The sequence below is a fragment of the Podarcis tiliguerta genome (genome assembly GCF_965153285.1).
Source record: "Podarcis tiliguerta genome assembly, chromosome: 8".
In the NCBI taxonomy this organism is placed as follows: domain Eukaryota; kingdom Metazoa; phylum Chordata; class Lepidosauria; order Squamata; family Lacertidae; genus Podarcis; species Podarcis tiliguerta.
In genome coordinates this window covers 56,707,269-56,729,315 of record NC_139541.1, presented here as the reverse complement: position 1 = coordinate 56,729,315, position 22,047 = coordinate 56,707,269, and the positions used below count along the sequence as shown (strand labels likewise).

General features: G+C 46.4%; 1 protein-coding gene across 9 annotated transcripts in view; it reads right to left on the bottom strand.

The window, feature by feature from the left end:
• The window catches only part of COL16A1 (collagen type XVI alpha 1 chain), a 123,672-nt gene extending 122,412 nt beyond the window's left edge, over window positions 1–1,260 (bottom strand). For 7 of the 9 annotated variants that reach the window (XM_083453073.1, XM_083453075.1, XM_083453072.1 and 4 more), the window contains exon 1: window positions 710–1,060. The gene's annotated coding sequence lies outside the window, so the exon portion shown is untranslated. Of the gene's footprint in view, window positions 1–709 lie in introns of all 9 variants that reach the window. The other 2 variants (XM_083453071.1, XM_083453070.1) reach the window with 2 other exon arrangements.
• Window positions 1,261–22,047: the final 20,787 nt, after the last annotated feature.

Genomic DNA, 22,047 nt, shown 5'->3' with positions numbered 1-22,047 from the left:
GCAAGTTAGATAAATAATAAAAAGGGGGCCTCACATAGCCCACGCTACAATTTCCTCGCAGGTGTGTGTACAGAAAGCTTGTGCTACATCCCCTTCCAACAATTACTCCTTTTCTTCACCTCCTGTTAAAGGTGCCCTGTTTCCAGAAGGATACAGTCATGCTTTTTGCTTGAAAAGAAGCTTCTTCTAAGAGGCAAGGATTCCTCTCATTGCCCCCCTTAAAACAGGATTTATTGCACATAAAGCACATCTGGAGGTGTTTATGGAAAGGTACATGATGCATTACAAAGCCTCTGTCTTTGCTCCTCCGCATCTCCCTAAGCTTACACTATACAGACCCACTCCCAACAACACAGAGCCCTAAAGCTAAGCAAATTGAAGATAACTCTGAGAGCTGCTTTTTAGCCGGGTTCTGGAAGGATTTCATCCAGGAGTCAAGCATGGTGATAAAGCATGAGATCCACGGTGGTATGGCAAACTTGCAGCAGCTTAGCTAATCACCTCCCTCGGCTTAAGTGGCCTGAAAACAGTACCTGAAAAGTTGCCTTCCAGCTGACACCCCCCTCCCCCTGCTTTGCCTCAAACAGCATCCTTGCTTCAGCAAGCAAAGTCACCCAGGAGCAAATCAAAAGTTCTCGCGGCCCTGCAAACAGATGTTCAAGAGAGAGAGAGAGTTCTGAATCAAACTGGGAGGGATTAGTTCTCTTACCTGTCGGAGGTGCTACACACAGCTGGCCATATTCCTAAGCAGTGGGGGAAGAGGAGCGTTGGAGAGCAATCGTGTCCCCAGCAAGCAAGCAAACTAGCAGGGAGCTTGCAGCCCACGTCACCATCAGATCTGGCAAGCCTCCTCTCCAACTTTTCAGTTGTTTGCAACTCCCCCCCCCCTTTATTTTTGGCTGGTGTGCAAGACAGAAAGAGCGGAGAATCGGTGGAGCAGAGGCAACGAGGAGAACAGATCCCAGCTTCTGCTGCAGAGCAGGCTCGATGGGGTCCTTACAGAGTTTTTGACAGCTCAGAACCCAGATAGCTCTTCTTTTAGACTCTCCCTCCTGAGTTGGAAAATTGAAGGTTCTCCCACCCGCCCTGCCCCCCCCCCTCACAACTGCCTTAAGCGCTTGAGGCTGCCTCTGTGACGAAACGCTCGTTCTCTGCCAGGCCCCTGCGCTGGAAGCAAAGAGCTATTAAACGTGCCGGAATGCCAAGAGAGCTTAATCAAGCCCAGCTGGGACAGGAACAAAGGCCTACAGGCAACGAAAGCCACAGCCACCTCATCCGCTGCTCTGCTGTCTATATAGTGCTCTCTCTCTTTCTTTGCCTTCCTAATGTTTGACACGTCTTAATGAGATTGTTCAGGGCCAAGGAGTTGCTGCAGGTGGAAGCCAAGCTGACAACCCGTTCGGATGCCATTGTCATGGGAACACGGGAAGCTGCCTGAGGCTGAGGCCTTATCCACTTTGTACTTTTCAAGCAGTATCATGCCACTTTAAACAGCCATGGCTTCCCCCAAATATTTCTGGGGACCATAAGAATACAAGAGAACCTGTTGGCCAATGGCCCATCTAGCCCAGCATCCCGTTCTCAGAGTGGCCAGCCTGATGCTTGTTGGAAAAAAGGCAAGCAGGATCAGACCACAAGAGCCTTCTGCCTACCTGCTGTGGTTTCCAGCAAGTGGTATTCAGAAGCATTGCCGCCACTGACCATGGAGGCAAAGCATAGCCATTGTACATTTTTGCAAACAATTTCCTATAATACAATGGCAGTGTTGTATCTTATTTTCAGTAATATGTGCATTCCCCCCCCCCACTTTACCCTAATACATGCATTTTTAAATATGTTGTTTCGTTGGAGAACTGCATCGCAAAGTTCAGAGATGTGTGAATTCCAAGGGATAGCTTGTGATTTGGTTTGTGTATTGGTTCAATAAGTGCAAATTAGGTAGTTTCTCATTAACATGCAAACATAATTGAATCTCTTCGCTGCCCCTATTTTAAGTTGCTGATAAACTACTGGAGGACAATTCTGCTTTTGAAATATATGTTCTTTTCGCTAATCAACTTCTTGGCTTTGAACTCAACAGTGAACAAGTTCTTGCAGGGTAAAGCAGCACAGCACTGAGTCCTGTTTTCACCAGCCTGTCACTCTCTGGGTATTTTTGGACCACAACACCCATCAGACCACCGACTCCCATGTTTTTGACTACAGCTCCCATCAGCATATTGGGAGCTGTAGTCAAAAACATCTGGAGGGCACCAAGTTGGCAAAGCCTGGCATACATCAATGGGGTGCAGTGGGGAAGGAGGATCAAACTGTGGTCCTTAGCATGGGATCCTCCATTAGGGCCCTTCCAGTGGTTCCCCACAGCAAACAAGCAGGATGTCTTGTTTGCCTCTACCAGGAACCAAACCTTTAGAGTTGCAGGCCCTGACCTGTGGAACTCCCTGCCAGTAGAGGTTTGGCAGGAACTGCTCCTGACTTCTTTCAGGCATCTTTTGAATGCTGCACTGTTTATGCAGGTCTTCACAATATGAAATCCTCTTTTTAACCCATCAGTATCTACTGAAGTTTTAAATGAAGATGTTTTACTGATGTTATCCTAGAATTGTAGTCTAGTCCAGTCCCCTGCAATGCAGGAATTTCTTGCCCATCACACAGCTCAAACCCACAATGCTGAGTTTCATGCTCTACCAGCTAAACTATCCCTGATTTTATTGTATTTCATTTGCTGTAAGCCTCAATGATATACGTCATGAAAGCGTGGATTATTAATATCTAAGTAATTCAGTAAATAACAAGGGCAGGGGTTTGTTTTTGCAAGCAGACCCCCATTTTCATTTGTGAAATGCTGCTTAGAGAGTCTGCAGAAGCTGTCTTCCCATGGAAGCAAATCCCTGAATGGGGCCTCTCCCTGCCAACCCACAGTGCCTTGTTGTACAGTTTGCCTTCCAGACTGTGGTTTGGTTACTTACATTAACAGAGCAGTGCTCATTTCTGGAGCCGAAAGAAATTAGCCCTGCATTTGCTCTCGATGGAAAATCTGAGGCATTTACAAAGGGGGAAGCAGAGAGAGAGGTTGGGAATGGATGTGAGGGAGCGTGAATCCCTTCACATGTCTAGCTGGCTTATTCCCTTCCCAGAGCTGTGAAGGTGGCCTAATTTAGGTTCATTCATTCCAGTGGGTGTACTGAGAGTAGAACTTAGTTAACTACAACCCACTGTCCCTCAGCCTAACTTATCTCACAGGGTTGTTGTGAGGATAAGATGAGGGAGAATCTTGTATGCCATTCTGGCTTCCCTGGAGGGAAGGCAGAATATAAATGAACAAATAATAATGCATCCTGTGTGCAGAAGGTCCAGTGGTTAATCTCTGACATCTGCAGTGTGAAAATACAGGCTGCAGGCAGGTTCTCCCCTCTGGCCATTCATGCAAAAAGCAGCCTCAGGTCAAGAGGCTTGGTTTGTGAAATGCCACCTTTAAAATGGCAGCTGCAAGTGTGGCAGGATCAGTGGCCAATTGGGACTAGAACTGAAGCACAGGGAGGCAGCACAGCAAGCACTGAGGGCAGCTTCCCCTCCACACCAAATAGTAGCTTCAGAGGAGTGATTTCTGTCAGGGTGGAGACACAGGAAAAACAAATGAAAACAAAACAAAACAAAGCCTCATGTTTCTTGCCACGATTCTCGTTCTCCTCAACCCTCTTGGGCCCAGTAGCTGCCACAATCCCCTTACAATGTTTAGGTAGTGGGGAGGGAACCTGTGGCCTTCTAAATGTTGGTGGACTACAACCCCCATCATCCCTGCCCACAGGCAATGCTACTGAGGCTAATGGGAGTTTGAGTCCAACAAATATCTTGAGGGCCACAATTGCCCATCCCAGGTTAGGTTAGAAGAAAGTCCCCAGTACAAGAAAATGAGCTATTCTATCTCTTCATTATGCTTTGGGGCTATTCAGGGGTTTTTTTTTGGGGGGGGGGGCAATTAAAGGGGAACTTAGCCATCATTGCATTATTAAATGACACATTGCATGGAGAAAATGGATCATTGTTTCTCTTCCCCTCTCGTAATTCTAGAATTCATCCAAAGAAGCTTAAAGGTGCAAGATTCAAGACAGAAAAAGAAGGACTTGTCTGCATGGGACATAGTTACTGTAACCTGTGGAAGTGTCTGCCACTAGATGTAGCAATGGTCACCCAGTTGGATGGCTTTAAAAGGGGGTTGGCAATGCTAGCCACACTGACTATGCTCAGCCTCCAGTTGCGGAGGTGGTAGGCCTCTGAACTGAGTGGGAGGAAGTGCTGTTGCTTGTGGGCTTCCCAAAGGCATCTGGTTGGTCATCATGAGATGCTGGACTTAATAGAAGTATCTTGGCAGGACATTTTCTTGTGTTCTAACATGGTTGCTTATGGCTTCCCCAAGGTATCTGTCACCCCTTTACCAGCAGCTTTATTCAGGTTTTCTTCCTCAGGTTCTAAAATGGCAGCTGCCTGCCTTAAGCAAAAGAAAGAAGGAGCAAACTAGAAAATGTAAGAAAACTAATAAGTAGTGGGAAGGAGAGAAAAATCCACAGTGAAATTTGCCAAGGACTTTTGGAGCAGCCAACAACTACAGCCTACTTTCTGGGGACTAAAATAGCTGCCATTAATGCTACTTTTTCCTTACAGACCTCCCCAGCCAACTTGGTTATGGAGAAGGTTGCTGAATGCAGTCCTGGCTCACACATCACACAATGTGTGTTAAGTGCTATAGAAGCCTGGACATAGGAGACAGAAGCAAGACAGAATCCCCATTGTCGAGACCCAGGCAGAGAGAGCTGGATGTGGCTTTCAGCTATCAAGCTTCAAATGAGAGGTTTTATAAAGAGGCCAATTTCCTAAGCGCTGAATACTTTAAAAGTGCTGGAACAGACAGTGCTGGAAATGATGGGAAATTTCTCAAATTTCAGGCGAGGTTGTTATGTGAAACTGGCCCCACATTTCTACGGATATATTTCACCTTCTCCAGTGTTTGAGTTGCATGTTTGGGATATTTAACTAGAGAGGCAAATATGTGATTTTCCCAACGCGGATGAGAGAAGTAGTTGTTGCACAACGCAAGCATATTATTACCCAAAGTTATCTTAATAGTGCATCACATTCCCCATTCAAGTAGCATAATGCAGATGTGGATCATGGCTGTTTGCGAATTGGGCTTAACTGCACAACCGCTTGGACATTTAGTTTATTACAGCTTATTAGAGGGGTGGCTGTGTTATCTTCTGCAGCAAACACAACTCGAAGAAAAATGCATAATGGACCAACCTTGCGCAGCTTCCAAGAAACACAGTTGAATGTCAACAAAGAGTCTTGCGGCATCTAAAAAAAAGTAACAACTTTTTTAGCCAAATAATTTTTATTGGTTTTTCAGGTAAATACAAGAACAACATATAAATACAGAAAATTAACAAATTTATTATGGCAAAAGTTTGTGGACCACAATCAAATTTGTTATTTTGTGGCTAATGAACATAGGAAACCACTTTGTATTTAACAGCCTGTTGGCCAGTCTAACTCAGTATACTCTACTTTCTACTCTTACAGGCTATAGGGTCTCAGGAATACATCTCTCTGGATGATGCTTCCAGACTGTGGCTATTTGGAGGTAGCATTCAACTGAACACCATCAAGTTCGAATATCCCAGTAATAGATGATTGGGAGGTCTTATGCAACAAACTCACTTCTGCAAAAGATCAGACATTTTGTTTTAAGGAAAGTAACAGGGAATGCACCAGAAACCGTAGGGTAACCTTTGCATTGATGTATCATCTAATCTCCAGGCGAACAAATCAGGATGAATGCTCAATAAATAGGTCGCCTGAAAGTGTCCTCTCAGTCCTCCTATTGGACATGCTGTGGATTTAACCTAGGCTGTGTACACATTACACTAAAGCACATGACCACCCAAAGATTCCTGGGAGCTGTAGGTTGTTATGGGTGCTGAGAATTGCAGGTCTTTGATGGACAGACTACATTTCCCAGGATTCTTTGGTGGGTGGCATATGCAGCCCGGGTACCTTAGCTACACCACTGAGCTACGGCCCTTCCACAAATTGAAATATGGAATCTTCTTGCTTCATACACAAGAAAATGGAGTACAAAGTTGGCCGGGGGAGGGGGGAAGAGATGCAAATATGTGTGTATTTTTAAAACACCCCAAAACAGCTTGCAAAACCAAAGCAAAACTCTGCAACCAACTCTTTCCCTTGATTCTTGCTTTCTTCACAAACCCCTGCAGTCCGTTGCACTCCGAGTCTTACCTCCTAGGCTGCGTTGAAGAGAACTGTCCCCACAAAGGGTTTCCCCCAGGAATGGAAAAATGAAAAGCAAGGCTTGGAGACATTTCTAAGCCCTGAGTCAAAGGCAAACCTTGAGAAATGTTTTGCAGAACTGCACATCTTCCATATACTGTACATCACACACACACACACACACACACACACACACACCCCACCGCTACAATCCTGAGCTGACTCAGGCAAAATTGAAAACCTCAGAAGTTCTCTGGCATCTACAGATTTATATAGACCCAGAAAGCGATTTTCCAGGAACTGCAGGGAAGAAATAGGATTGCAACCCCTGGCAGTTCTGGCTGGGAAATCGCTTAGCAAGAGGCCTCCCTCGGCAGACAGAGAGCAGCTGCCGTCTTAGCCTTGGATTTTCAGACCTCTGTAGAGAAGAACCACCCCCACACTCAAATTATTCCATACCTGGCAGTATGGTAGGAATGAGCCTTATTTTTTGATTTGATTATTATTATTATTTTGCAGGGTCCGCAGTTATTTGCTCTACAGGTCTGTTGACATTTTCATAGGAAGCAGCAGCCCATTAAACAGACACCCAGGAGGTGCTCCCAGGCTGTAAAGTTATGCAACCCAAAACATTAAGGAAGTCATTGCCAATTTGGTGCCCTCCAGAGATTTTCTGGCTACTGATTTACACATTCAATCCACTGGTGGCAGAGGTGTGATTTCAAGCACACAGACTTTGCAAAGGGTGCAATATATGAGGAAATGGTCCATATCCCAGAAGTCTCCTGGGATTGGACAGGGACATTTCTCTATGCCAGAAACATATACTGAGATTAACCAAAGCTGGGGAAGATGGATCAATAGCTTTGAATGAGCTGCATGCATAAGTAGCTGGAATGAGGCCAACACCAAGGTATCTGTCCATTGTATGGCATTCCACTCCCTGTGCCCCCAGTGCTCCCCTCCTTTTTCTTTTTTGAGAAACAAGACCTGGCCTCAGTCAGTCATGTTTTAGTCACTTCCAGATTAGATTGCTGCCAAAACCTCAGTTATTTTATAGCCCTCACAGGTTGCCAATTTGTTGTTGGGCTTAATTCAAGTTGCTGATTTTGACCTTTAAGTCTCTCCATGGCTTGGGGCCAGCCTGAGCATCCCCAGAATCACCTCCTCCCACAGCAACCTGCCCAAGAAGCTCAGTCTGCTTCAGAGGCTTTTCACTGTGTGGCAATCCTCCCTCCTCCCCAAAATCACCAGATCCCAGTGCATGGGCACCCAAGATGAGGCATTTTTTCGTTGTAGCATCCAGATTCAGGAACAGCCTTGTGAGAGAGGTGGGGATAGACAAATCAGTTAATTCTGGTTTCTCTCAGTTTTTCCACTCTTAAACGCAGTTCTGCACATTCTGCATTACTTTGCAATTTTAAAAGCCCTCCTGAAAATTCATCAGCATTCTTCTTCTTAATGTATTTATTACCCATCCTTAACCCGAAGGTCTCTGGGTGGGTTGCAACATTAAAAACAATATTAAAAACAAATTAAGACAAAATTTTAGTGCAAATTTCTCCTAATATATATGACTAATGCTACTTTTTTTTGGAAAGCAACTTCCCCCTAATATAATGCATTAGAGTATGTAATTTTCTTCAGTCTATTAACATTTTGACATAATTGCATGTGGTTCCTTTGGTCATTTATTATTATTTAATTAGGTGTGTTGCAGGAATAAGGAACCTGTGGTCCTCCAGATGTTGCTCCTGGATTAAAACTACCATCATCCTTGACACAGGGCTGTGCTGTGCATTTTATTGAGCCAGATCACTGGTCCATCTAGCTCAGTACTGCCCATACTGACTGGCAGAGGCTCTTCCGCCCTATCTGGAGATGCTGGCAATTGAACCCGGGACTTCCTGCTTGCAAAGCAGATGCCCCATCACTGAGCTGCTGTGGCCCTTCCCATTGGCCATGCTGGCTGGGGATGATAGGAATGGAGTTCCGACACATCTGCTATGGGTTCCCTATCTCTCTTACAGGGTGCCCTGCCCATGCACCAAATCCTCTGTGTTCGGAGCCAGGAAGGAATTGACCAGTCTAGAGGTTTTGCCTTCCCCAGAGCAAAACATCACAACTTTAGGCAGTTAAGGAATTGGGTGGAATCTTAGTCCTTGATCATCTATGTTTTCAGGGTACTCTGTTAAAGGGGTCTTGGTGGATGTCCCTGTCCAGAAGCCAGAGTGGGGCAGATGGGCCATAGGGCTTCCAGTGGCAGCCATAGGACAGCCACCTCAGTAGATCAACGTCTTGGGGAGGCCATAATCCTTAGCACAACCTCAAAGGGGTTCCAGCCCTCCAGGAGGATGCTGGAATGGATCTACACCCAATGCCTGCAGCCAAAGTTCCATCTACGCCTGCAGCCAATAAAGCTGTGGCCATTTTAACTGCTGGTCATTGTTTGCTTGAGTTTGTACTCTCACACTACAACACAGAATTAGAGTGGAGGGAGGGAGGCACTAGCTCTCTAGCTTGACGGCAGACTGTCAGAGTTCAGAGTTGCTTCTTTTCTGCACAGATTCATTCCTTAATGGTGACAAATCTATTTTCCCAGAGGGTTCCTTTTTTTTCCTTTTTGGTTAACAAATATGCATGCATGCATCTCAATAAGCAGGCATCTAATTAACACCTGATCATTTCCTCCGCACATGGCGAAGGAGATGTCGCGGGTGGTCAGAATGATTACCAGAGAGTCTCTCCAGTGCTCAAGCGCAACCGTGGGCCATTTGTTTTCCCGACAACCCCCAAAGACTCTGCAACAGGGGATTTATTCCAGTGCTAGTTACACAGTGATAATTAGGGGGGTAATTAGAGCTGCTGGCTATGAGATATCACCCAACTTTTATAATCCTTTTTTTATTGGGCAATTATTTCCCCCCCATAGCACTGCTATGTATTTTGGAGACAAATGGGAGGGGAGCTGTAAAACAATGATGTTGCACGAACTGACACGTGTGTGTGTGTGTTGTGATCCAGTGACTGTGCTTGTGCAGGTGAGATTCCGCATGCACATACCTGTCAGACAGCTACCACAGTGTGTGTTTCTTCTCACCAGTCCACAGGTCACGCCATGTGGAATATGACTGCAAAAAGAGTCACAGGTGCCTCTTGGTTATTTGGTTACAGCTCAGGCAGAGGAGGCAGGCCAGATTCTTAAGTTGCAAAAGACTGGCCTCCCAGCTAGACTGCTGTAATGCGGGTACCTTTGAAAACTACAGTTGCTCCAAAATAGTGCAACGAAGTTAATTGATGAGGAATGGTAAATATGACCACATCACACATCTTGTCATCCACACTGGCTTCTCATCAGTTTCTGGGCCCAACTCAAAGCGCTGGTATTAAAATCTTGAGGACAGTTTGCATGGAAAATTTCCTCCTCCTCCTATATATATATATTCAGCTCTTGGACCTGAAGCAGTGCCAGTGTAAGGATATTTTGCATTATAACACCAATCAGCCTCAGCAGTCCTCACTCATTGTCCCTACTCTCTGGGCTTGATGAGAGCTGTAGTCCCAACAACATCTTGGCAGGGCACTATCTTGGGGAAGCCTGACCAGGCTTGCAACATTCTCAGCTGGCCTCCTTGGCTTTGAGGGGAACTCCAAAGCAGGTGCCACTGTGCCTTCCCTCCCCCTGCAAAGTAACATCTGCACTAGAGGTTTCTCCCTCAGGATAAAATGGCATCATGCCCTCTTGAAGAATACTGGGTCTCCCTTCCACTGCCACCACCATTATTATTTTCAGCCTTTTAGTTTCTATGCCTTTCTAATAATGCCACCTCTAAAATTTGCCACATTTCCATAATTTTTTCCTTAAAAATAATCTGTGTTGAGATCCTGAAATATTTTGCTTGTGCATTTCTCCTAATACCCCCTTTCGGAAAGAAAGTTTGTGCATTTTTTTCACTGATGTACACATTTTTGTGTACAATTTTCCCTAATGGTTACTTTTGGGGGGACACACTTTTGGGGGTTGAAGCAATGCATTGCAAAATTAGAAAAAGCTTCATTTCAGCTTGCTTATTGGTCCAGGAAGTGTGGATTAGGTAAGTTTGCATTAAAATGAAGATGGAATGGAATCCCCCCCCCCCCCCCGACTAGTGTTGACAATAAAACTTCATGTTTCTCACAGATGAAAACTCATTTGCTCCAGAGCTGACTGCGGTGTGCCTAGGGAGCTGAGATTTGAATTGTGTCATTGTGCAGGTGCATAAAAAGACACTGCTGCTTTCGATGCAATGCAATCTGCAAAGCTCTTTCCTAAGTTCCAGAAAGCGATGCTCTATTGACATCAACTATTCCATCTCAGAAATTGCTGGGATGGAAATGAACTGCAGATTGGCAAGCCATTAACTGCTAATATAGACCAGTGAAGCCGCTTCTATTCCACCTCAAAAGTTGCTATTAAGAATAGCTACGTTAGTTCCTGAGTTGGCAAAGGTTGCATGCTCAGAGGGACATGTCAGATTCGTATTCAAATTTGACACCAATTATTTTCAAACCCAGAGGGATGAGGCAGGAGTCCTGCAGAGCATCCAAGGCGAGACTGTGTTCCCACTTCTAAGACACCTCCTTAGCATGGTTCCAATTTGAGCATTTTATGACGTTGTTATTCCATAGTAAGAGTGGACTATGTGAGGTTTGTAATCTTTTACAACTTGCTTAGTAAATCCAAAGGCACGATTTGCAAGGAGTGAGTTCATAAAGATAATCTTTGGTTCCATAGTTGAACCTTTCCAAGAATGTTTAAGTGATTCTTCTAAACGTCACAGGATGTGAGAGATCACAGCAGTTCTCCAGTTATTTACTCTTGCAAGCTCACTTTTATGTGGTGAAGGGGTGGCACATCTTCAGATCATGGAAGCATTAATATTCAGAAGTTCCTGCATCTATTTAAACAACACTATTCTTTCTCCCTGCTGCCCTGTATACCCGGAACATCTCCATGATAGCCCCATCCTTCAAAACCCTCCTTTCCGTGGGAAGAGCCTTGCTGCTGCTGGATCAAACTAAGGGCTGATATGGTCCAGAATCCTGTTCTTACATTGCCAAAGCAGTTGCCCTCATGGGAAGCCCATAAGAAGCAAGAAGGAGCCTAAGTGCCACAGTGCTCTTCTCTTTCTGTGAAGCCTTGGGCACAATTCTCTGATCTCTACTGCCAGTGGCATAGCGTGGGTTGCCAGCGCCTGGGGCCGTGCAGAGGATGGGTGGGAGGGAAGGAAATGGACAGAGTACACATGCACATTCAACTGGCTAACTGTGACGATGTCACCCAGGAAATCGCAGCAGCAGAGATAAAGAAAAGTGGTTCTGTTGTCTGGAGAGGTTACTTCCTGGTTTGGAAGGAGAAGCTGTTTTGAATGGAGCTCAGTGACGGAAGTGTGAAGCTGTATTGAGACAGCACTGGGTGTTGAAATGTTGCACTCCTAACAGTTTTGCACCTGGGGGCACTGCCACTATGCCCCCCCCCCCCAATGCTATGCCACTGCCTGCTGCAAATAAGCCTAAGTGTGTGTAAAGAGGGACACTGCTTGATACTTTCAGGCACAGACTCATGGTGCAAAATTGCATGAAATACGCACTATCTACTTTATATGTACAGATGCAAATTCAGATTGCTGAGCAGATTAAGATGTTGGATGGCTGAGGTCTTACTGGCTCTTCTTTGTTCAGAAGTCCTGCAAGCAGTTTTTTTTTTAAAAGCAGGCACTTTGAGCCCTAGCATAGGAGACCCGGGGAAGGCAATCCCTGTACCACCCCTAACAATGCCCCTGATTGCAAATTCTTCTCCTGCTCCCACTTGTTTCCTGTAAAAAAACAAAAGAGAGGTTGTAGTCTCATTGGGGCAGGGACCTGTCCTCTCAGCCGATACCAAGGAAAATGGAACCCAGAATGGAAATTGGTACTGTTTGGTTATTCGTCCCATGTGCAGAACGGAAATCAACCAGCAAATATGATCAGTATTCACTATGGTTGTTGCTTTAAGTGTGCAAACAATACATAATTGATTCCCCGCTCCCATCCCCCAATATGCACTGGGTTTCCTTTGCCTCTGAAATAATAGGGTGGAGTAAGGTAACGGCAATGTAACTTATGTAAATTATGTAAATTACATGATTTTGCTACAGCAAGCTGCAAGGCAGATGTTGATGCCTCCATACACCTCCATGTCTCATCTGTGGTAAAGTGTAATGTAGATGAGTGGGGATACATTATTGAAATAATAACATTTAAGACATTTTAAAAGAAATTTGTATTAAGATAATATACCTAACACTAAAGAACAGAATTATAGGTTAGTTTGCTTGTGGAATTTCCCTAGAAAAAGCATATATGCACACCTGCCTTATGTAAAAGATTGCATCTTTTATCTCCAAAACACGAAATCTTGCCTATATTTTAGGCTCAGAGGATTTCTCAGTCAGATTGCGGATTGGGGGAAGTGAAAGGGGAAGGAGCGTTCACTGATCTTCAGAAACAGTCTGTACACACATCTCTTTGGGGAAGCTTGGGGGGTTGTTTGTTTTCTTTCATGAAAAATGGGAATGGAGTCTTTGGCTGCCGGCCTAATTCAGTTACAAACCCTTTACACAAAACTATTTGAATGCCAAGCTGAAAACATCAATTTTGAAGCTTTACATTTGATTCCCCACCCCCTAGATAAGCCAAGACAAAAAAAAAAGACCCTCTGACTCTTTGCAACCAAGAAGATAAAAATAGACAAAATGGAGAGAAGAGATGATCGCCTCCCCCCATTCCAAAACAGAGACAAAATGGGGGAGAGGAAGAAGAGTCAGAATTGGCAGATATGCCTTTCAAAATTAAATTTTAAAACCCAACCAACCATATCAAAAACGCAAGCACAGCACAGGAAGGCAAACTTCAAAAGATGCAGTCATTGAATATCTGAGCGTCATTTAAAAGCAATTTATGGAGACTAATTTATCTCCTTTGCCCCCCCCCTTCACCCCACACCCCATGCCACTAAAAAGCAGATTTGTGTGTGATTCGCCAGTGCTGGTTTGGGGGTTAACGTTCCATCTGGTGCCCATTGGAAAAGATCCCAAAAGAACTGCTTCAGTTACGAATAATTAGTAACTGATGGGAGAAAGCCACAAGGAATGATGGACGAGGAGGAGCAGCTGAAGAAGAGAAAGACATTTTTGCATGGGGGGATGGGAAGAGAAGGAGGGAGGAAAAGGAAAGCCAGGCAATGGGCTATTCCACACATTACGTGGCAGCAGACCCAGGATTTCGACTGTGTTCTTGACATGGTGCTGCAGCCAATATTGTGTTTCGGTGAGATTCCCTGTATGATAACAAGTATCTGTCTCAGTCACGCAGCATGCTTTAAAAAGAACACAGGAAGCTTAGTAAGCGTGTGTCAGACCCTTGGTCCATATAGCTGGAGAAGGACTGTAGCTTAGTGGCAAGAACATCTGCCTTGCATGTAGAAGGACCCAGGTTGCATCTCCGCGCGGGGCTGAGAATGTCCCCTGCCTGAAACCCTGGAGAGCCACTGCCAGTCAGTGTGGACAGTAATGAGCTAGATGGCTCTATGGTCTGACCCAACATAATGAGGCCTCCTATGTTCCAATGAGCATTGTCTCCACCAATTGGAAGCAGCTCTCCAGGGGTCTGGCAGGGGTGTGTCTCATCCCTACTTGGAGATGCCAAGGACTGAATGAACCAAAGACCTGCTTGCTCAGCATGGGTTCTCCCATGGATCTACGGGCTCTATCTGACACACCCAAGAGAGATGGGTGCCCAAGGGAGTCCCCCCAGAGAGCCCTATGCCTTGCTCCCAGGGTGATCCTAAGAAATCATGAGAAGTACACCCTGGAGGCGTGGCACACTGCCTGGGGCGGCGTGGGTGGGGCAGCAGCCGCGATGGCACCCCACCAGGATTGCACTGCTGGGGCGGTGCGCTCCCCCCACACTCCTCTTCATCCACCAGTGTTGGGACCCAACATCCTTTGCAACATGGCAGGTGAGCTTTGGGCACCTCTTGGGTCACACGTTCAGATGGCACCACAAGATGGTCTTGCTTCTTCCATAGCAGCAGCTGTAAGTTCAGAAAGACATCAGCCATAGCTCTGACCCTCTCTTCAGCTTGCCGCCTTTACCAGATTGCAACCTTTTCCCTCGAGGTCACATCCTAGCCAACTCCAAAGTTCCGGCTTTTGTTCTCCTAAAACTCTAAGCTGAAGGAGGAGCCACCACTCCCACCCCCCACTCACTTGCTGCCTGGCACAGGGTCATCACCTTCCTTTTATTTTCCTAATGACTCATCACTCCAAGTGATTTCCTGGTCAGGAAACCAGCCCAGCTTATGTTTTAACATTTGCCTTGATTCAGTTCTAACCCCTATTGGACCCAGACATTTAGCGGGGTCTGGTACCTACAAACTCATAACAATACAATATGTTACTTAAAAACAAAGTAACAGGGATCAAGTTTCACAATTTGAGAACACAAGATGGAATTGGACCCTGAGATCCAATTCACAGGATTAGCAGAGGGCTTGTGATCCCCGCCATTGGCACAATGCTTCTGACAATGTAGGAACAACCCAGCTGCCGTGACTGGTAGCCATTGAGAGTCCTGTCCTCCATGGATTTTTCTCACCCTCTTTTAGCTGAGGGCCACCATTACCTCTTGTGGGAGCAAATTCTACAGGCAAACTATGCCTGATACATCAGTTCTGGCCCCTCAGCCAAAGATTTGGCTTCTTTCCTTAGAACTGCTGAGAAGGAAGCTGAAACTCCAGTCAAACCCTGAGACCTGGCAGGCCAACCGAGAGCAACACACTCATAAGTAATGCTTTTATGTACATACACACACACAAATTCCGCAATTGACATGAGGACCACAAAAATGGTTGTGGCTGTGGGCAGACACTTTGACTTGGAGAGCTGGTTTGCACTGGGAAGGGAGCAGGGGAAATAATTTTAAACACATCTCCAAGCCTTCTAATGCAGTGCCAGAGGTGCCCCTTGGTTTCAAGCTGTTAGGAATCAGGCCTAATGCAGAAGATCAGGCAACCACCTTCAAGCTCTTGACAGAAGGGTAGGCGAAAGCCCCTAGCTTAGTGGTAGAGCATCTGCTTTGGGCACAGAAGGTTCCAGGTTCAATCCTCGGCATCTCCAAGTAGGGCTGGAGAAATCCTGGAGAGCCACTCCAGCTCTGTGTAGCAGCATTGCTCTGGACTTGCTCCCTATCCTGGGTGCAAAGGGAACTCTGACCACTGCTTCCCCTTCTAAGCTTGACTCACTTGTATCGCACTAGGTCCAGCATCAACATATTCCTGGGATCTTGCACCCCTGTAGCAGCAGAACCTGGACCTGATCTGAGAGAACTTGGGGTCAGAGAACCAGGAGCAAGATCAGGACTATGCAACTTTAATGAGAGACCACAAAGGACACTCAAGGATTTCACTTGGTCTGCATTTTTGTAGCAGACTTCCCAGGTCAACAAATGCATCAGAACTCAACAAATGCATCAGAATTGTCAATTTGGTTTGCGGCTCAAAATACATACCAAATATTTAAAAATGGATTTTTGATTCAAACACATACCAAAAAAAAGTGTGTTTTGGATAAAACATATAACTCTAGGGTAAGATGCATCTATTTTTATTTTTTATTTTTTTAAAAGGTAATGTGAGCTTTTCAGTTTTTAAAAGATTCACAGATTGTTTCGGAAATGGAACGGACTTAGAAATGAACAGCTGTGAAACAGACAGGAACCACAAATAAGACTCATCTGTCCCTCCCTGAGGACCTCTTTGAAATATCAGTGATGGATGTTCGCTAGGTGAAGATGTGGATCCCGACTGGTTTTGCCCACTAGATTGAGGAGGTGGGGAGAGAATCTGTTTTCCTGGGGTTCCATTCCCAGTGAGCACATGAAGGCCACAGACACCAAATCGGGAGCAAAAAACCCCCCAATCATCTCTAGTTTCCATTTTGGTCCTGTTGTTATTGTCTCTGGAGGCACAATGGGCACCGAAGGCTTCTCTGCAGCCTGAGCCCTTGCAGACCTGGAGAGGAGCCTCCCTGTCATTCTCCACCAGATCTCTTACCTCACGAGCAGAGTGGGGGGAGCATCTAGGTTGTGAGGCTTGCAAGGGGCAGGGAGAACTCTATGCAACCATGCATTCGTTCACCAAGACATTATAGGGTTGCCATACATCCAGAATTTCCCAGACATATCTGGAATGCTGTGGTTGGAAGCAGTATCTGGGCGGAAATTGGCAAAATCCATGGCAACCCATGTTGACAGTGTTGTTTTTGCCAATTTCCCTTAAAAATAGTTCAAAAGTGTCTCATATATATATATATATATATATATATATATATATATATATATATTGCCCCCAAATCTCAACAACTTTGGGCAACTTTTTTGAAATTTTTCAACTTATTTGAAATAGAGCAACCCTAGTACAGCAGGGCAAAAAAATATTACTAAACTGCAGTTCATTAGTTTGAAAAAGACAGATCACATATTTTGGGGCAAATGCCCTCTTAATCAAACGGTTCTGAATAGGCTGGTTTTGATTCCAACTGGCGGGTGATATGTTCATTGCGAGTCTTTAAAACTGAGAGCGCCGAAGACAAAAGGGTTTCAGTGGCCCCTCATCTTCCCACTGCAACATCTTTCTCCACACTCTGCCACGGCTTGCTGAGCATACACGAACCAGCAAATAAAACGAGCGCCAGTTCCTTACCCACGGTGCGGTTCCAAATGCAGCTCCCATGCCAACCAAACACCTACACACACACATGCACACACACATATGCACACACACACACTTCCAGCCACCCTCTGCAATATGTCCCGAGATAGAGGCCAAGTTCCTGTTCTCAGAGAGAACCCACTCAGTGCAAGAGGGGGCTGTGATCTTCCACCAACACAAGGTGCCATTTCATTTGCCAGGTCCCATCTTATCCTCCCACACACTTGCTTGCTTGCTTGTTCGGCTGCCTGCCTGGGTGCTTGCCAGGCCCCTGAGGGGCTCCAAAGCTCATCTCTTGGCTGAAGCAGTTGCTGCTTCAGTGCTACATGCCAACGGCAGAGCCCCCCCCCCCCCAAGCTGCTAACTCGGGAGAATTCTTATTAGGTCATTAGGGAGGAGCCCCACATAGGAAGTGCCACCAGGCCCACTTCTGCAGAAGGGGCCATGTTGCAAAAATGTTCAGGCTTGGAGGAGAATTTGGTTGCTGCACATGATTTGCATCTGGAAGCAAAATGAAGCTTGCCTCAAGCAGCCATGGAAGGAGATCACAAGTTTTCCTGGAATCCCCATCATGTTTCGCTGGATCGCCAAGCTCAGCGGTGAATGAAATGTTTCTCCGGAATATTGTAAAGTTTTGCCAGTATTCCATATTGTCAGCATCAGACAAGCCAAAACAGAGCCAAGATCAGGGGTCGATGTAGCAATGGAGCTCTAGGGACCATTAACTAAAAGGCTAAATGTGGTTTCCAAAGGCCCACTGGACAGGGTCAGTGCTGACAGGCTGAGTAGGACCCAAGATAGTAGCAAAGCAGAAGGCCGTTTGGAAGGAGATGGAAAGCCAGGCAGGAAAGGCCTAAACAGGGCTTTTGTTGACCGTGAAGCATTTTAAGCTGGGCCAGGGCAGAGCAGATTTAAAAGGGGATCACACAAACTAACGGAGGACAAGGGCTAGTAGCTGAAATGGCTGGCAGGGACAGACCTTGGTAATATGGTGCCCTGTGCAAGGCCAGAATTTGATACACACACACTCCTTGCACTGCCTTCCCAAAGCCAGGTAAGAGAGGTGCTGGGCTTTGGAAAGAAGGTCCAAGGAATCTGAGGCCAGACAGAGAAGATGGCATACGACTACTCCACCTCATTCTCTGGGTGCATCAGTGGAGGGGATTCCCTTCCACTTTGTTTAGAATTAGCAGAAATGCTGGAAATTTCCTAGAAGCTTCTTGGTTCAGACCACATGACAGCAGAACAGGAAGCCATGGAAGTTCTTTTTTTCCAGTGCCAGGTTCAGCCATGAGTGATAGCAGAGTACCTCTGAACATGTACAGAGCACCTTTCCTGCACTATTGAAAACAACATTCAGGACGCAACATCCACACGGCCGTCTAAATAGGGACAGCTGGGAGATAGGCAGCTTGGAGGGTAGGCAAGGGTCACCTTTGTACTCTCAGGCTCCAAAATAGGAAGGAAGGGTTGTGTTTCGCTTTGACAGCCAAGCTATTCAACACCCCACCCCCCGCCCTCCTGGAGAGCTGTAACCTGTCATACTGGACTCAGGTCAGGTAAAATGCTTGGGGAGGAAGAAGTGTGGGGAAGGGACGAAAGGGCTAGGAAAGGAGGCCGGACGTTTGACAAACAGGCAGAGGCTGCTCTTCAGCACAAGACACCCAAGCACGGATTGCAAGTAAAAGAGGAATGGGGAACTGGAGCGGGAAAGTTTTATTAGGAACAAAAAGCTAGTAATGGGCCCAAAATAGCTAGGACCTGCTACTGCTAGTGCTGCTTTGTGGAGGAGACTGGCTCCAGGCTGTGCCTGGCTTGGTCTCCCTGTGTGAAGAGAGGGTGGGGGAAGCCAGACTCACGAGACAGGCTCCCATCTGCAGCCAAGATCCACAACTCCCCAGCAAAAGGCCACAGTCTGGCCAAGGACATTAAGAAGCAGAAGGCCCAGTGTTGCTGACGTTTGGCTCCTGGAGCTTTTTGTAGCCAAACTGGCACACTTGCAAGCCGATACTCGTGTGCCAAGATGCTCGCCCTGACATGCCCAGCCTTCAGAACCTGCCAACACTGCCCCCCTTTTCTCCTGCCAGGGCACCCCATGTCCCTCCCCTCCTCACACAGGCTGCCTGACTCATGCGCGCGCACACACGCACACACACACACACCCTCTCTCTCTTCTCGTGCGCGAAATGTTTGAGTTGTTGCTGCTTTTTCAAAGGCCAATTCCCGTATGCAAGAAGAGAGGCAGCAGAGAGGGGAAATTCCTGGAAGCTGATCTGAAGGAGGCATCCATATAACGAAGAAAAGATGAAGATTAAACGCTAACATCCCCCAGCGGGGCTGTGAGGATGCCATGCCGAGTCACAGCGCTAATGCGGCAAAGTCTGGGACAAAATGTAAATTGTACACGAATGCCGTGCGTGGGTGGCAAGGGACCATTTCCGCGGACGATGCAGACTGGAACTGTTTCGAAACTCCCTTTCGCATGTCCTCAACCACCCCGTGTTGGAAGGTGGCAAACAACAGGCCCAAAGTATGAAAAGGTCTGGAAGTGGGAAGAGGCCTTGTGGCAAAACAGCACACAAAAGCTTCACATTCTCAGCTGACTCTCCAAAAGCAGAGAGAAATCAGTTGATGTACTTGTGTACCTGTAAACCAGCCCTAAGAACATCAGGGGTGGGGAACCTCAGGCTTAGGGGCTGAACATGGTCCTCCAGCCCTGTTTATCTAGACAAAGGTCCAGCTCTGAGGGCCTTCTGGCAGTTCCCTCACTGCGCATAGCCAAGTTACAGGGAACCAGGCAGAGGGCCTTCTCGGTAGTGGCACCCGCCCTGTGGAACACCCTCCCTTCAGATGTGAAGGAAATAAGCAGCTATCCTATCTTTAAATGACATCTGAAGGCAGCCCTGTTAGGGAAGCTTTTAATGTTTAACAGACCACTGTATTTTAATATTTTGTTGGAAGCTGCCCAGAGTGGCTGGGGAAACCCAGCCAGATGGGTGAGGTATTATTATTATTAATTTCCATTGCTCCACCTACTTTTTGCCTCTTGCCCCACCCACCTCAGGAAGCAACATGGTTGCACTGGGAAGACCCAGCAACCAGCAACTCCAGCTCACCTGCTGTCTCCCAGCCCCAGTTTGCTAAGTTTGCCACTTCCTTCCAGTGTAGTAGAACCAGGGATGGGAAGCCTAAGCCCCCTCCCAATGTTCTTACACACCCACTCCCACCAGACCCAGCCAGCGGTCATGGATGATGGGAGCTGGGAATCCAACATGACCCCCGAGTTATGCAAGACGGCTAGTGGTTCACAGCAGATTGGTGTCCAGAGAAGAGCTTTCCCTCGAGCCACGACTCAAATCCATGAGGGCCTGGGTGCTGATGGCAATCTCCGAACCAGGTTTGCATGCAGAAAGTTGAATCCCCCATCGCTCTATTATTAATTGAGAAATTTTCCAAAATACTGCAGAAGACCTATGAATTATATATAAAGTTTAAAATATTATTTCTGAGCAGTATGCTGCAATTTACCAGCATTAATAATATAAAATAACACCGCAGCCAAGCCTACCCACCCAACCCCCTAAGGAACAACATACAAAATATAGCAATATTTACCGCTAGATGATTTATTCAAGTGCATACATTTTGGATACCCAGAGAAGTGGAGAGGAAAACTAATAGGGAGAGAAAGAAAAGAGAGGCCTCTCTGGTTAAAACTGGGGGGGGGGGGGGAGACCTCAGGCCTGTGGGCCAGATGTTGCCCTCCAATACACTCTATGTGGCCCTTGGGACTGTCTCTAGGCTATTCCCCTCACCGACCCTATTTTGCAGTCTCCTGGAGCATTTCTGCCTGGCTGAAATGTATCCTAGACCTCTGAAGATGCCTCTTGCATGCCTGGATAAAGGAGAGACAGGGGCATACAAGTGTGTGAAACTTACAGGCGATATTTGCCTCTGGCAGTGCCCACCTCTGGCATGTGGCCCCTGGAAGGTTGCTCAGAAGGGAATATGGCCCTTGACCCCATCCCAGGTTAAAACTCAAGTAGTAACACTGGGGTGTGTGTGCTGGATTAGGCCCTCTCCTAGGTGTGGTGCAGGTTTCAGGTAGATACCTACAATTGCTGGGACAAAGAAACTCACACAAGGGCAGGGAGATGTTGGAGCATTACAGTGAAAACAGAAATGGGAGCAGAAATTGCCAGAGTTTGCCGATTCATCCCATGTCCAAAATGGATCTCAATCCAGCAAACATGATTAATATTCATTGCTGTTGTTTTCAGCCTGCAAATGATATGTAACAATACATAATTGATGTCTCCTCCTCCAATTTGCATACTGGTTCCTTTGCATTGAAACAAATGGTGTGAAACATAGCACAACTATTAGTTATGTAAAATTTCACCATAGCAAAAATAACATAACCCCCCCCGAACTGCAGCGGAATGGAAACAGCACTGCATGTGACGAATAAAGGACAAAATTCACGGCCTTCTGACATCCCTCCCCAAGTCCCTGTTTTCGAGAACATAAAACTTTAGCAGGGGAATTTTACACAGCCAAAAACAAAGCACACTCAATACTTGCCAACACGACCCTTCTTAAGTGGAGAGAGCTGGTGGCATTGGCATTCCAGAGATTATCTCTGCATCAGGAAACCACCATTTTAAACACTCAGTACCCAAAAAGAGGCATTTGCTGACCATTAACCAGGCATCCTGGCCCCTTAGCAGCCTTTTAGCCAAAGCCCAACTGCATTCACAGCAAACAGAGAGCAAATTGAGAACCATGGAGCCTGGGCAGGGCTGGTACATTCACCTAGTCTGCCCTTTGCTGGTCCCCAAAGATTTCAGCCGGACTATGACAGCTCAAATGTAGACCTGTGATCCTCTTTTCTGAGTTGTTCCTTTTTTCTTTTTCTAAATACTAAGCAACCTGAATGGGTTGCAAATCTGAATGGCAGACAGAGGCACGCA